At 39.6% G+C, this 14,786-nt stretch overlaps 3 long non-coding RNA genes across 3 annotated transcripts; 1 reads left to right on the plus strand and 2 right to left on the minus strand.

Annotated features, from left to right (window-relative positions):
• Positions 1-298: 298 nt before the first annotated feature.
• On the plus strand, positions 299-4,330 carry LOC138947163 (uncharacterized). The gene is made up of 2 exons (XR_011449578.1): positions 299-730; positions 2,553-4,330. It is a non-coding gene; the product is annotated as an uncharacterized lncRNA (long non-coding RNA).
• On the minus strand, positions 2,434-6,250 carry LOC138947164 (uncharacterized). The gene is made up of 3 exons (XR_011449579.1): positions 5,860-6,250; positions 4,933-5,009; positions 2,434-2,631 (listed from the first exon to the last, which is right to left on the minus strand). It is a non-coding gene; the product is annotated as an uncharacterized lncRNA (long non-coding RNA).
• A 5,338-nt stretch (positions 6,251-11,588) lies between these two features.
• LOC138947165 (uncharacterized) lies at positions 11,589-14,320 on the minus strand. The gene is made up of 3 exons (XR_011449580.1): positions 13,705-14,320; positions 13,003-13,178; positions 11,589-12,237 (listed from the first exon to the last, which is right to left on the minus strand). It is a non-coding gene; the product is annotated as an uncharacterized lncRNA (long non-coding RNA).
• Between the last annotated feature and the right edge of the window lie 466 nt (positions 14,321-14,786).

Here is a 14,786-nt window from a genome sequence, read left to right on the forward strand (position 1 = left end):
CAGACAAATACTGAAATAGAGAGCTCTGAAAATTATGTCTTTTCTCATAATAGTAACCCAAAAGAGAAGAAATTATACTTATCCCTCTGAACAATGTCGAGGATATCAGTGTCTTGTGCATTTGTTGTGTGTGTGTGTGTGTGTGTGTGTGTGTGTGTGTGTGTGAGAGAGACTTGTATCACTGTGTGTGTGTGCATGAATGTGACTGTGTGTGTGTGTGTCACTGTGTGCATGAGTGTGATTATGTGTGTGTTTGTGTGTGTGTGTGTGTGTGTGTGTGTGTGTGTGTGTGTGTATTATGCTTGTGATATAATCACATATATATAAATTGTATTTTTGTATACACGTGAAAAAAAGAGTACAAACTACACTGTTGTGTGCGTGAACGTTGTGTGCCAGCTGTCAAAACTCAAGTGAGCTTTTCCTGATTATGATTGAAGTTTGCTACAAATAACTCATTAACTGTAAGGGAGATTAATTAATATATAGTGTATTCTTTTCAAGCATTTGTCTTTATTTTCAGGCAATGGAAGTTTTACATTCAAAACAACAAGCGGCCAGGCTGCTCGTTCAACTTCAAGTTCAAGAGAAAAGTGCACATCGAGGCAGGATAGGGAGAGGAATTAGCAGAGGTGTGAGCTAATGCAGAGGCAAGGACTGGTCCAAGTCTTCTCAAACTGAAATTGGTTTGCTGGGCAAGGGGAAGGCTGATCCGAATAACAATTTGAAGGTAAGTGAGGACTAGTTATACTTATAATATTAATAGATACTTTCTCTGTGTGCAGGAGTTAAAAGAAAAAGACTTATGATGTTAGAGCCAAGGGTAATTTTGTGAATTCCAATAGAGTGCTATCACATTCATCCAACTGAACAATGTCAAGAAAATCAGTGCGTGTTGTGTACTTGTTATGTGTGGATGTGTGTGTGTTTTAAGAATGTAATGTGTGCAGAAAATAAGTAAAATTGTGTGTAAGTGGGGGTGTAAATAGTGGTCTGGGTGGCCCAAAAAACTATTTGAAGGTGAATCAGGACTATAGTTATAAGTACTTTCTCTCACTGCTTCGCCCCCTCAAACCCCACGCCTCCTCCAAACTCAATCATTCGAGTAAGTACCTTTTTATTCTGCAAGATTTGTGAGGTCGAAGACTTTGTTACAGGGTATACTAAATAATGACTAACGGTGAGGTTTTTAGGTCTCAGTCACAAATTACATTACCGGTGCTTTTTTTTCATTCTAGGGAATGTGTGTATTTCCTGGTTTCAAAAAATATTGAAAAAGAATGAAAATTCAGCTTCAGCATCCAGATTTTGTCAAGATATTTTGTGCAGTTATATTTCAGTACCCACAACCTTTTAGTGTCTCATAAAGGGAAATAAATGAACAGTCCTCACAATTGGGGTGCTGTACCGTGAACCCGCCCCCCCCCCCCCCCCCTTTTAAAAACCTTTACAATTCAAGATCTCCCCTATATTTAGACCTTGCTTTTAAGATTTTCTGGTCATAACCTATGCAAATTCACCTTCATTTTAAGACTTCCTATTTTTAAATACCTGATTTTATCAGATTTTGGGATATCGTAAAAGGGGGTTCCACTGTGATATGAATTCTGTTTTAGCTACACATGTATGCTGTTTGTAAAGAAGGATATTTTACAGATTGAGGGGATCATTTCTGCCTCCATAATGATCGTTATGATCTGACACATTGGCTAACAGATTCCATGATCATGCTGTTATGTAGGAAGTCATAATAATGATGTGTAGGTTTTTGAATTGTGTCTGCTTTGCAGTTCAAATAGATATCTGCCTTCCTGTTCATTTTTTTTTTCAAATAAGACAATCCCTGAAGCACATTTTCCAACCACATGTCAAACAGCAGGTCTGCTTAGCTTGAAACATAAGTATTGAATAATTATATCAAATTGACCTTTTTGCAGTTGAGCACTTGACAGATGCTGCTTCAATACCTCTTGTAGAGAAAATTTTTAGAGATACAGTGGAGCCCTTCTAAGATATATATTTATATACAGCAAACTCAATCAAAGAAAAGCAGAATGTCTTAGAATAGAGGTTATAAACAGGAATCTGAGAAAGTACTGTCTTTTAAGACAAATGTTGTGTTTTTTTAAAAGGCGGGGGGGGGGGGGGGGGGGGGGGGGGGGGGAGGGCAAAGTTAGGGTTTCACTGTACAATGCAATGGTAAACTGGGCATTCATTTCAAGTAGCCAAAGATGTGTAACTGACACTTTTGCTCGTCAGGAGCACTAGAACACGTCACATTTTCACACTTGTCAGTGTGAGAATGCTAAGTGTGTCAGAATGCTAAAAATCTGGAAAGCCAATGCCCACAGGTATATCCCATCCCCCCTCTCCCACCCACCACCACCTTTTACTCACACTTGCAATCCATTACGTACATGAATAGATTACAAACACTCTTCTGTAACTCTTTATTTTCACACTTTTTCTTGCATTTGGTTAATTTTTTCAACCCTTTTCGAAGTTTGAATTAAGTGTCTTCACTGATGGGTGATTTTCTGTTTATGCTCCAGGACTTCAAGGCACTGGTGCTTGATGACAGCAGGCTCCTACTGGCCCACACACAAAGAAGAGATTGAAGATGCCCTGGTCCTGGAAGAAGAAGAGGGAAAGATCAATAAAGCCAAACGATACGCATCATTCAGTTATATTGAGGAAAGATATTGGCTATTCGGGTGAAGGTGTAAGAGTTGCCATGTGCAGTTGCTGTGTATGGGTCATAGGAATGACATTATACATCCAACTGGCCAGTAAACTGACTTTCTTCCTTGTTGCCTGCATTGGAGTACATTGTGGTGTTAAACAAAGTGCGTTTCTGTGTGGGTTGGTTTACACATGCTCTGTCACATTCTATATTAGACGTCCAGCTGAGACTAGAAAATAGTGCATTTTTGTACATTAAAAAAACAATTAAAAGGAATTCTAACCAGAACCAATCAATACATAAATGTTATTTGTATTTTTGAAAAAAATATGACATTTTATACACACCTTGCAGGGGCGGATCAGTTCATTTTATGGGTGTGAAGGCGCGCCGAGCCGACGGTGCAAAGCGCCTAGCTTGCTAGGGGGGTCCGGGGGCATGCCCCCCCGGAAAATTCTGAAAAAAAGGATGCAAAATGGTGCAATCTGGTGCATTCTGAGGATGATCATTACCAGTTTCAGGCAGCAGATTTTGTCACTGATTAATACCCCAAAAATTGAAACAACACAAATAAAAAATAAAAAATAAATTATTTTTTGGCTGGGGGGGATCGAGGTTTCCGGAAACCCCCCCCCTCGTCCGCCCCTGCCTTGACAGTCCTTGTTCACCTTGAGGAACACTGACTGTCTCAATCAGTGTAAAATGTCATAATTTGGTCAAAAATACAAATAATGTATATAGTTTTTTGCTTTTTTAATGTACTGTAATCTACCTTGTAAGCGCCGTTAGTACCTAGTAAACGCCCACCCCCAACATTTGGATCAGTGTTTGAACATATGTTGTGTGTGTGGTGTTTTTTTATTATGTGCACAGTTCTGCACCTTGTAGAGACATTTTCATTCTAGAGAACGCTGACAGACAGCTATATATTTATTTATTTCATACTCTCGGCACTGGAGTATCTCTAGATAGCCCCTCAAAAATAAGACGAGGGAGGGTCTTCTGAAGTTGAAGAGGTCTGCTTTCAGTGATTTCCAGGGAGCATGTGAAACGACCAGTGTTTGATAACACCACTTCCCTCTGAAAGATTTTAGCTTTCTAAAATAAACTTACCCCTTTCTTCGTCACATCAATGTCTTGGATCAGTATCAAAGACTGACAGAATGACTATTCATTTCGTGTTTTTTAGGATGTGTGTACATTCACTCTCACTGAATGAATTTTTGTGTTTGGTTTTTAGTGTTTTTTCTTTCTGTTTAGACACTTGCATATCAAGCGAAAGATACATACAGGGTGACTATTTGTGCATGGAAACAGCTGACATGAGCAATAAAGTCTGGGGAAGGGTCGTGAAAGTGTATTGATTAATGCGTTGAATTCAAAGGTCTAGTAAAACTTGTGCAAAACAAATATATACAGGTGTTGAAAAGTGCTCGAATTCCAAGAATAGTTTCATGTGTAGCACCTTTGAACTGTGTAGAGAGAATGTGTGCCTGTGGATTTGAGATCTACATGGAATAAAATAGACACTGTTCTTGACAATTGAGTATGTTTTTGTGTGCGCATGTTGTTTGGTTTATTGATAATAATTGACTTTTGGTCAAGATGTAACCATGAATTTCTGTAGCAAAGATGCAATGATAAAAATAGACAGAATATGATCAAATAATAAGACACTGGGCTGCAAATTGCTTTTAATTGTCATTGTATTTATCTGTAAACTGATCATGATTTCCATGGCATGATTAATGCAGTGGAACCTCCCTTCTATGACCCCCCAATTTAAAACTCCCTTCTTTTTAAGACCTTGTTTTCTCACATTTTCTGTTCATAACCTCTGTAAAATTACCCCCATTTTAAGACTCGTTCCTTTTTTAGACTCGATTTTCTCAGATTGTTTGAGGTCGTAAAAGGGGGGTGCCACTGTAGTAATAATGCATCTTCAGAAATTGAACACAGGTGCTGCAGTTTTTTATAACCATGAAGAAGAAAAATACTGTTTCAAAACTTTGACAGTGTCTTATCCTCAAACGTACACCTTTTTAAAGAATCCATAACTTTTAATCACTCAACAAAATTGCCTGCAGCTCAAGTGAACCAGAAATGGGGAACAATTGGCCACACTCAAGGAATCGGTTCCTGGCAACTTTTCTGTCGGTCGCGCAGCCTGAGAGAAACATGACAGAGATAGTTACTCAAGATAAAAGATAAGCTTGACTTACATCAGAATTATGAACATTTAAACTCACCTTGAGCTTTGTCCAAAATATTTTAAACCATTATTGCCACACATTGCAAGAATGTTTGATGTCCGGGTGCTTTTCCCCTGAAAATTATAAAACATTGTTTGAGTAATTATAGCAACATATAAACCACTAAGTGTAAACCAAAGGCTGGCCAATTACATACAGTTCTACAGCAACATCAGTTCTGAACATGAAGCTTTCAACATGCACAGCGACACTTAAAAATGGCAGTTAAAAAAGAAAGGATGAATGAGATTCTGCCGCATTTAGTGTTTGCTTCAATGAACGCCGTCCGAGGAAGAATGTGATCTTCATTAAAAAGTTACCCTTTCACAAAGCCTTACAATAAGCTTCAATCATAGTTTTTCCTGCAAAATCACAACATTAAAAACTTTAGGCACAGAAAAACTCATACCGCTGACAATATAAAATGTCAGTTATAAATAACATTTTCTGTTGCACTACATCCAAAGACTGTGCTGACTGACCTTACTTTTTCCATCTCAAAACAATTTTTAGGGGGATTACCTACTCTGTCTGTCTGTCACAGTGTCAGGGCTCAGTCTCCTATACAGTGCACCACAGGAGCTTGTACCCAACTGCCAGTTGATCATTATTTACTCCTGCATGTACGCCCTTACTAGGCTAGCGAATGCGTAGTATGTAGTTGTAAGAAGACTGTAGGGATGAAGGAGTAAATAATGATCGACCGGCACTTTGATACAAGCTCCTGTGCAGTGCACAGACACACACACACACACCGTGGCGTGTCCGTGTTCAAACCAAAACTGGACTCAATCGACCCTGCACACTACACGTTCGTGCACTCGCTTGATGGATGCTTCATTCGCTCAACACACCAGCAGACAAAAACGGCAGCAACATTTGTCTAGGTCTGTCCAAAGTCTACACAACACTTGCTTTACTTACAAATCCGGGCAGCAGGTGAGAGCTCTGCGTCGTGGGTAGTCAGTGCACACAACGGTAACACTCATGCAGTTGAATCCAACTTTCCCACTGCTTGCTGAATTGATAACTTTGCATTTTGTGCGCCGAGCATGAATTTCTCGTAATTCTGTGTCGTGTCCCAGTCAGTCTGCTGGTTTCTGAACCACCTTGAGTCGATTTCTTACTGAAACGTGTGGGCTTGTTGTCACAAAGCGGCCATCCCATCCGCCATTGTTTTGAGTCGTCATGAAAACGGCACGCTCGCGACGAAAACCAGTCTATGACGGCCAATTTTAATCTTCAAATGGTGGAGAGCAGTCGCCAATTTAATCATGTTTAATTAATTATTTAGCATACTTGTGGTGCTTTATTGAGCAAACCGGGCCAGGTGCGTCTTAATTAAGGTACACTAGATTCCCCAAATTCTTCAAATCGGCCGAATTCGACAAAAAAACTCCAAAATGGCGGCGTGGACACTATATGGTTTAATATCTTTACGACGCTTCTGTGGACTGTGCATCTGTAAACTGTTCATTTTGGAGGCCTAGTGCATGAACACGGATACTGACCGGCCACACAAAACTCAGAACTTGAGTCGACGGTCGACATATCCTACCGTGTGCCTGTGCCGCGTGTGGTTCGCTTTTCAGAATTTTTTTTCTCAGTGTTGCTTGTGTACCCAGCATATTTAGATGTCTGGAATAACACTACTCGTCATCACTGTTTCGTCGAAAAACAGACGAACGCGCACGAAGAACTTCGCGTAGATCTGGACCTTTTTCACTTAAATTTTGGCGCATGCGCTGTGAAGTTTATTGTCAGATCTACCGGAACTAAGGGGCAAAAGGAAAAATCGACAACGAGGCTTGGTGCAAAGTAAAGTGCGGAGACGACGAGACAAACTGTTGTGTTTACAACTGCAAGTGCAACAGTGGAATCAATGAAGACAGAGAAATACGGTGGACAGAATTTGTCATTGTATGGCTTTCCGATGGGTGCAATTGCGAAGGCGCAACAGCGAAGGACGCGATGGGTGCAAGCAATCCGACGACAGGGGTTTGTCGTGCCCAGAGATCTGTGCCATTGAAAAGTCTGCTCGCGTCACTTCGTGTCTGGCAATGGCACGGCTATCAACGATGCCAACTCCTTTGACTTCGTACCCACCCTTAATCTTGGATTTGAGAGAACATCAAGAACAAGTGACTCTAGCAGAAGGACAAGGTACTGGTCGGAGACGTGACTTTGTCCGCTCAGTGAAGACCGACGACAAGCAAGCGGTTTTGCTTCCACCCCCCAGTGTCAACGCTGAAAATATCATCGGATCTGGAAGAGACTCAGAGCCAAGTAAGCTTTGTTTGTTTTTATCAATTTATGATCTGCTGACTTCAAATTGTCTTCCTACATCAGTGTATAAGAAATTTAAAATGAATCGGCAGCCCAAAACGGATGCATAGGAAGGGTCACGAAACAATTGCAAGATTTTAGAAAACAAACAAACAAGATCTAGACATATGTCGACAAGCCGCGTGCATGCGATGGGTTTAAACATTTTTTGATGTCAGGGTGTTCTTCATGGTTAAAAATCTCTTACCTGGTTGAACAATTTGTGTATCAGGCGACAGGTCGGTGCTGGCTTCATTTGTAGCTACCCTTTGCGATGGTGGCTTCCTCCCACTAGCAACCTGCAAATTGCACAGCTCTTTAACTGACAAACTCACAACCAACACCCAGTCACAATGAAACATTTCTCCCAATTTCATGGCATTGGTCTTAGGCCACACACAAAAAGTGTATGTTTCTGGTAAGGCAAAACAAAAAATAATCTGTTTACGGTATCCGGACCGACCCTATTTTTTTCCCACCGGCCCTAGACTTTTTGGGGGCATTAAAAAATAAAATTAAAATATTCAGATGGCTAAAATACAAAACTAAAAAGCCGACCTACCGACGCTATTTTTGGGGGGCCTATGTTACCTTAAACAGACTTTTTTGTGACCTAACATGACTAAAGGTGGAGATTTTTTTTCTAACCTTTTTTTTTAAAACCATCTTTTAAACTATTTTGTTGAAAAACAGGAAAACAATTGATTTTCGAATACCCCTTTTATTTTTGAAAATGCAAAAAAAAAAAAAATGTCTAGGGTCGTCGGGAAAACATAGGTAGGGTCAGGTGACCAGAAACATACAACTTTTTTGTTGTTGACGCCGACCCTATACCTTTTTTGCCATTTGGGGCTGTTTTTTTGCAAAATAAGTTCATCATATCATCATAATCAGGACGTCGATCCAAAATAAGTAACTTTTTTTTGTTGGCCTTATCATTTTTTTTGCGCTAAATGCAAACAGGCATTATTTGATGGGAACAATGCTGTTGTTTTCAATTCTTACATCAGCCTCAAACTTGTCATTACTCAACCTGCATTTAATAGTGTGCTTCTTTGGTTTGCAAAAACCTAAAACCAATAAATAAATAACCTTCGGTGGTGGATTGGGCACTGCAAACAATGTCGGGACAGCATTCCACACAAGTGATCCTCTCTGCAGGATTGTTTTACTGGTTGGCCTCAAAGTGATCAGTACAAAGCTTGAGACCTTGAACAGCAGCTGGCTGCAGCTTTTCAAAGTCCTCTCGCCTTGTGAATTGCATCCATATTCTGCACCTAGTTTGACAATAAAAACAACAATGTTATTGTTAAACTAAGCAAAAAGGAAAGACAAAGAAAGCTAAATCAGATCTTCAGTCTAAATCTAACGCTCTGCCTGAACGCAAAACGGATGAGTGATGTACCTTTGTACTGTAGTTTTCCCGTAAGCAAGGTTTGATAAAGGTTTCGGCAAATATGCCCACGGGTTTGTCATCAAGTGTAAACTGTTGTTTTGTACTGACTGCTGACTCACACTCACAGTCGTAAGTACTCGCTGACGCTGTAGTCTACTGAGTGAGTTGACTCGAGCCATTGCATTCTCATTCTGAAGAAGGTAAACCTGATGAAATAATCACTGCACAACCCACCTTTTTTCTTCTGTAGGGAACTTGTGGAAAGTTTTCCCGAAGCAGCTCTGTTTGTAACGGGCGTTCTTGCAACAAAAAGCCGAGCACAATTATTTACCACCACCTCGCACACGATCGGTACCTACGCGATCCGCCATTTTGTTTTCGCCGCCAGCATGTGACTAGGGACGATAACCCACAAACACTTTTTCGCATTTTCTTCGCAAGTTCCACGTCTTCCTTTTGTACAGTGTTTGATGCAATCAACCAGAGATCTGTTGCTACAGTATCTCTGAATCAACAGACTCTTGAATCGAGAAGATTAAGGAGGTTACTTGATACAGATAGTGATGCAGTTTTCGAGACATCGATAAAGCTCATGCTGAATCATTATATTTAGTCAAGTTTTGACTAAATATTTTAACATCGAGGGGGAATCGAAACGAGGGTCGTGGTGTATGTGCGTGCGTGTGTGCGTGTGTGCGTGCGTGTGTGTGTGTGTGTGTGTGTGTGTAGAGCGATTCAGACTAAACTACTGGACCGATCTTTATGAAATTTGACATGAGAGTTCCTGGGTATGAAATCCCCGAACGTTTTTTTCATTTTTTTGATAAATGTCTTTGATGACGTCATATCCGGCTTTTCGTGAAAGTTGAGGCGGCCCTGTCACGCCCTCATTTTTCAACCAAATTGGTTGAAATTTTGGTCAAGTAATCTTCGACGAAGCCCGGGGTTCGGTATTGCATTTCAGCTTGGTGGCTTAAAAATTAATTAATGACTTTGGTCATTAAAAATCGGAAAATTGTAAAAAAAAAATAAAAATTTATAAAACGATCCAAATTTACGTTTATCTTATTCTCCATCATTTGCTGATTCCAAAAACATATAAATATGTTATATTCGGATTAAAAACAAGCTCTGAAAATTAAATATATAAAAATTATTATCAAAATTAAATTGTCCAAATCAATTTAAAAATACTTTCATCATATTCCCTGTCGGTTCCTGATTCCAAAAACATATAGATATGATATGTTTGGATTAAAAACACGCTCAGAAAGTTAAAACAAAGAGAGGTACAGAAAAGCGTGCTATCCTTCTTAGCGCAACTACTACCCCGCTCTTCTTGTCAATTTCACTGCCTTTGCCATGAGCGGTGGCCTGACGATGCTACGAGTAAAATGGCATTGCGTTCAGTTTCATTCTGTGAGTTCGACAGCTACTTGACTAAATATTGTATTTTCGCCTTACGCGACTTGTTTTCAATTTCAGGAGTTATTTCCCTCAGGTATTTTCATGCTTAAATGCTGTGAGTGTGATGCATGTGTAATCTGATAACAAGATCATTGATGCTGATTATATTGCTAATGTATACATTTGATTTTGTATTTACAGAAGCAGCCATTCCTTTGCCCTCTGCATCTAGTGAGAGCTTAGGACCAGGGCCAGATCATGCCTTTGCAAAGAGGGACACGACTACATGTGAGGGTATTGTTATTGGAACACAGACTACCTCAAGTTGGCAGAGCTGCAGATGACAATTACATAACAGGCCTCTGTGATTAATCGTCTGACTGAAGATGTTTCTGGCTTGAAGAAAGACAACATGAAGGTGAAGGAGAACATACGCTCTTTTTCTGTTGATTCTCTACTGAAAAATGACACTGCAGTATGGTTTCACACATATGGTGATCTTTCGGTATGCATGTACCTACTTCGTAAAAAAAGGCAGGTCTACATTACTGGGTTGATGAACTGCCAAAGGCCACATCACTCCAAAGAGCAAGAAGCTTATTTTGTCATGTAATGGTTTATATAATTTACTCTGGTACTGTATAGAATAAAGGGCCCATTATCAATCAAATCTCTGGTCTGGTCTGAGTTTGTTTCATCAATGATTGTATGTGAGCTTACGAACATAACGATTCCCACTTTAAATAAATGCGATCAAGATAATTAGGTAGACAACATGTCAAGAGACGTTTATTCCTTATTTCTTGTTATAATTGAAGGATATTATTATGCAATATACTGCTTTGTTTTTTAAAATGGCTTCAAATTGTCTCCCTTGTACCGACACTTTAGTACACAATTTGTGCATTCACTTGAGTTATTTCTTAAAGAAAATTACCCCCCAAAATTATTCAAAACAGTCTTTGACATATCTACAGTTTCATTAAAAGAAAAACTGTATTTTATTTTAAGTGATAAATAAATATAGACAAATCTTGGGACTGTGCACAAACTGATCGGCTTGAACTCAAAAGTCGCAGCCAAGAATCTTCTGCAACTTTTGAGTTCAAGTCTGTCAGCTTGTGCACGGTCCCACAATCAGTTCAAAAAGAATTTTCCTTGATATAGCCTTGAAAAAAAAAAGTAAGTAACAAATTTTGTACAAACAAATTTGTTCAAGGGAGACAATTGGAATCATGTTTTTTAAAATCGGTGAATTGCATTATAATTTCCTCCAAAAAATAACAAATAACTGTGAAATAAATTGGAAAAAAAGTGCTAACATTATTACCTTGATCAGATCGATGTGTATGACAAGGAATTTCTATGTTTGCTGATTTGGTTGTCCGGTAATGACTTTCATGCACAGGGCTTCTAAATTCACTCGCTCAAACGCTCATGTCTGCACCAACATTCACACACGTCCATATTCATAAGGGATGGTGACAACACGCTCTTGAACAACAAACATGGCACAAAACGAATGAACATTTCAAACATTTCGCTATTGAATGAAATCATCAGTACATGGATATCAAATCATAAAACATCTCACAAAATACCTCCTTGCCATTCCGAAGTTGAAGAAGAATACAGTCCGGCATTACACACACTACACTTTCATCACTGAGAATCGCTGTTCACAACACATGTCCTCGGCTCTGATACGTTCTCCGAATAATACACACAAGTCATGGATGATGGTATAGTCCGTACGAAGCCGAAACACTTCTTACTATCCTCTGACACAAGTTCTTATCAGCTTCCACAATCTTCTGTCTTAACTGCAGGCATTTAAAATATTAAACCTGAACTCACACACAGAGGTGACAGCACTACGTACCCTCCCTCGCTGTAAACAAAGTACTGATTTTACCTGTCCATATTGAAACTACATACATTTTTCACTTGACAGAACAGTTAACTGTTGCTACCAACTTAATTAACTGGTATTGGAAAAAAATATCACACCTTGAAAACCCTAGTTCAGTATATCATAACTATATGCAGCCTTCAAACGGTTGGTACCGGTTGTTGAAGATCTCTTAGTCGCGCTTCCTTGCATCCGGACTTCTTGGTCAAAATTGAGGCCTTGAAGAGTCGTCCGGGGAAACTTGTCTTGTCTTGAAGCATACCTGAAAATGAAATTATTTTTTTTACTTGACACTAAAGCAAATCTTATGCTGGGTACAAATGCTAAAACAAGTTGCGCCAGTCTGTCAAACATGTATAACGATACTGAACGCAGTACATTTCACAAGGACAATGCTTAGCTGAAAACCAGCATCCACGTCGAATAAGGTAAATGGCAACCCAGCATAGCGCAGTAGCAAAACTGTCCCACAGGAAATCACGCTTCCCTGTGTTTAAAACAAATCTGTTTAACTTTCTAAGCTTGTAGCCCTGAAAGTCAAAAAATTATGCACTAGCCTCTGGCTAGTGATTCTGAAAATGTACCAGCCAGAGAGCAAATTTTACGAACCAAACCAACAATTTGATTCAGCATCTTCACTCGCATTTGGCGAGTAGATGAACACTTCTACTCACCAGTTGCATGCTTCTACTAACTATGGCGAGTAAAATACTTGCCACTTTCACCGTTTCAGGGCTGGTTTGTTTTTAACCTAAACATAATGTTGTAGTTTTCCAGAAATTGCTCTACACACAAACATACACCACCGCCCTGGTCTCTTGACTAAATGTAAAATGCATAGTTTGTTGATAATGCACTTTATAAATATCACTGTTTCTCTTTCCCCAGTCTTGTAGCTGTTGTAGTTAACAAGCTCTATATTTTAACTTTGAGACTTATGTTCTGAAAAAAATAGATCACACTCTGATGTAAACCTCTAGGTAATGCAACCCTAATTTCCTTAATATTAATTATTATACACACTTACTTAACAATTTGTATGTCATCGAGAGCAGCTGGTGCAGTTTTCATGGCAGCATGCCCCTTCCACATACATTTGTAGTGTGTACAAGTTTTGTCTGCTGGCACAGTGTCGATTCCTTCAGCCATGTAGTGTGAAGCAGCAAAAAGGGTGGCGGCCACATGGTTGCAAGACTGTCCTTTCTGGGTAAAAACAACAACACACATTCAAATTCCGTTTGTGTCATCTTGATTTTCCTTAGCCTGCTAATAACAATTAACTTTATCTTTCCTAGGAATTCCTACAGAGAGCTTGTAAGCGCATGCTGTTGATATCTATATAAAATATATACCGGCTCAGAATGGAATTTGATCTTACTGCAGTGATAACCTTCATTGACAAGAGGATTCACAAACACATGTGTACGTACACATTAAATAAAACTCCGCACTCAGGTACCTGGTATTCTATTGAACATGCCTAGCCAACATGGCATGGTCTCCTGGAGATACTGATTGAAATTACATTAACATGCTGCTCATAACTTTGTCAAAAATGACAGCTTTTGCATGCAGACATTTTTAGTAGAGAATTATGAATCTCTGTGTGTGTTTGTCACTTTGTGTGCCATGCATTATATGACTGAGTATGAAAACTGATTGTGTAAGATACCAAGTAACGCAGCCATCAAGTTAATCCCACAAAACATACAAGGCCAACAACACTTACCCAGCAATACACTCGCAGTAGGCTCCAAGTGCCTGTCCGGTCAGCGTCCCCCCACAACAGCATACACTTCGTTGCGAGTCTGCTTCAGTCATTGACGTCAGCACACTCGCTCTGAGTCTGATCACCACAGTTGCTTACTAGCTGTTGTGCCATGCAGAAAGACATTTTATGCACACAGTATGTCTATCGTTTACCCCAAGGTTTTGCATTCTTTGCGCTGGATGCGTCGTATAACTTGTCGAACGTCGACGCAGTAGTATCAGTAAGAAAGTTGATCCAGAGATCTGTACTGTAGATCTGTGGTCGATCACCTCTGCTTCGCTTATGCAGGGGAAGTTCGCCAAGTCTTTCGTCCATATACCACCAATAGCCGTTTCAAACCATACCTTCATGCATGTCCTTGACTTTTAGTTCATGATTTTGAACAAGATAATCCGTTTTCTTGCAGAATTTCTCAAAGTAATCCTCTGGCAATAGTACTTCGAGCACCGACAGTGAAAGAGGTATTTCAGGCCAGGCACCTATTGCCCCTTATTTCCGGTTATCAGAGAGAGGCTGCCGTGCCCTAAAATCTGATTGGTCGAAACGCTGGGGGCAAAGGTTATACGAAAAAGGTCTATTGGAAAGTGGTGACCGTGACGGGATATGACGTCACCACTTCAACAAACTCGCGAAGATCGGAACTCACGAACTTTTGACGAAGGCAAATCTGGATGTCTCTACTAGACAGATAACGGCACTGACGCTACCGGAAATAGAATTGATCAGTGAAATTCTACCATCAATTTAGTAATCGATGCGATGTAAATTATCCTAAAACCGTGGTATGATCACGACATCGTTTAGCATTTAGGATCAAATGGTGCCAATGTGTACACAATGCACTAATCACAGACAACAGTTATACACTTTACGTACATGTAACTCTCCAACTGACATTGTCTGCCACTTGAAACAAATGACTTTCGAATGGAAAATTAACTCCAATATATAAATATTATATATGATTTTTAATAATTACTTGCACTTTTTGAAAATAAAGCTTTTTCTACGATAAGGTGTTTACCCCCTAAATGTATAAG

The sequence above is a fragment of the Littorina saxatilis genome, linkage group LG14, assembly GCF_037325665.1.
Source record: "Littorina saxatilis isolate snail1 linkage group LG14, US_GU_Lsax_2.0, whole genome shotgun sequence".
In the NCBI taxonomy this organism is placed as follows: Eukaryota; Metazoa; Mollusca; class Gastropoda; order Littorinimorpha; family Littorinidae; genus Littorina; species Littorina saxatilis.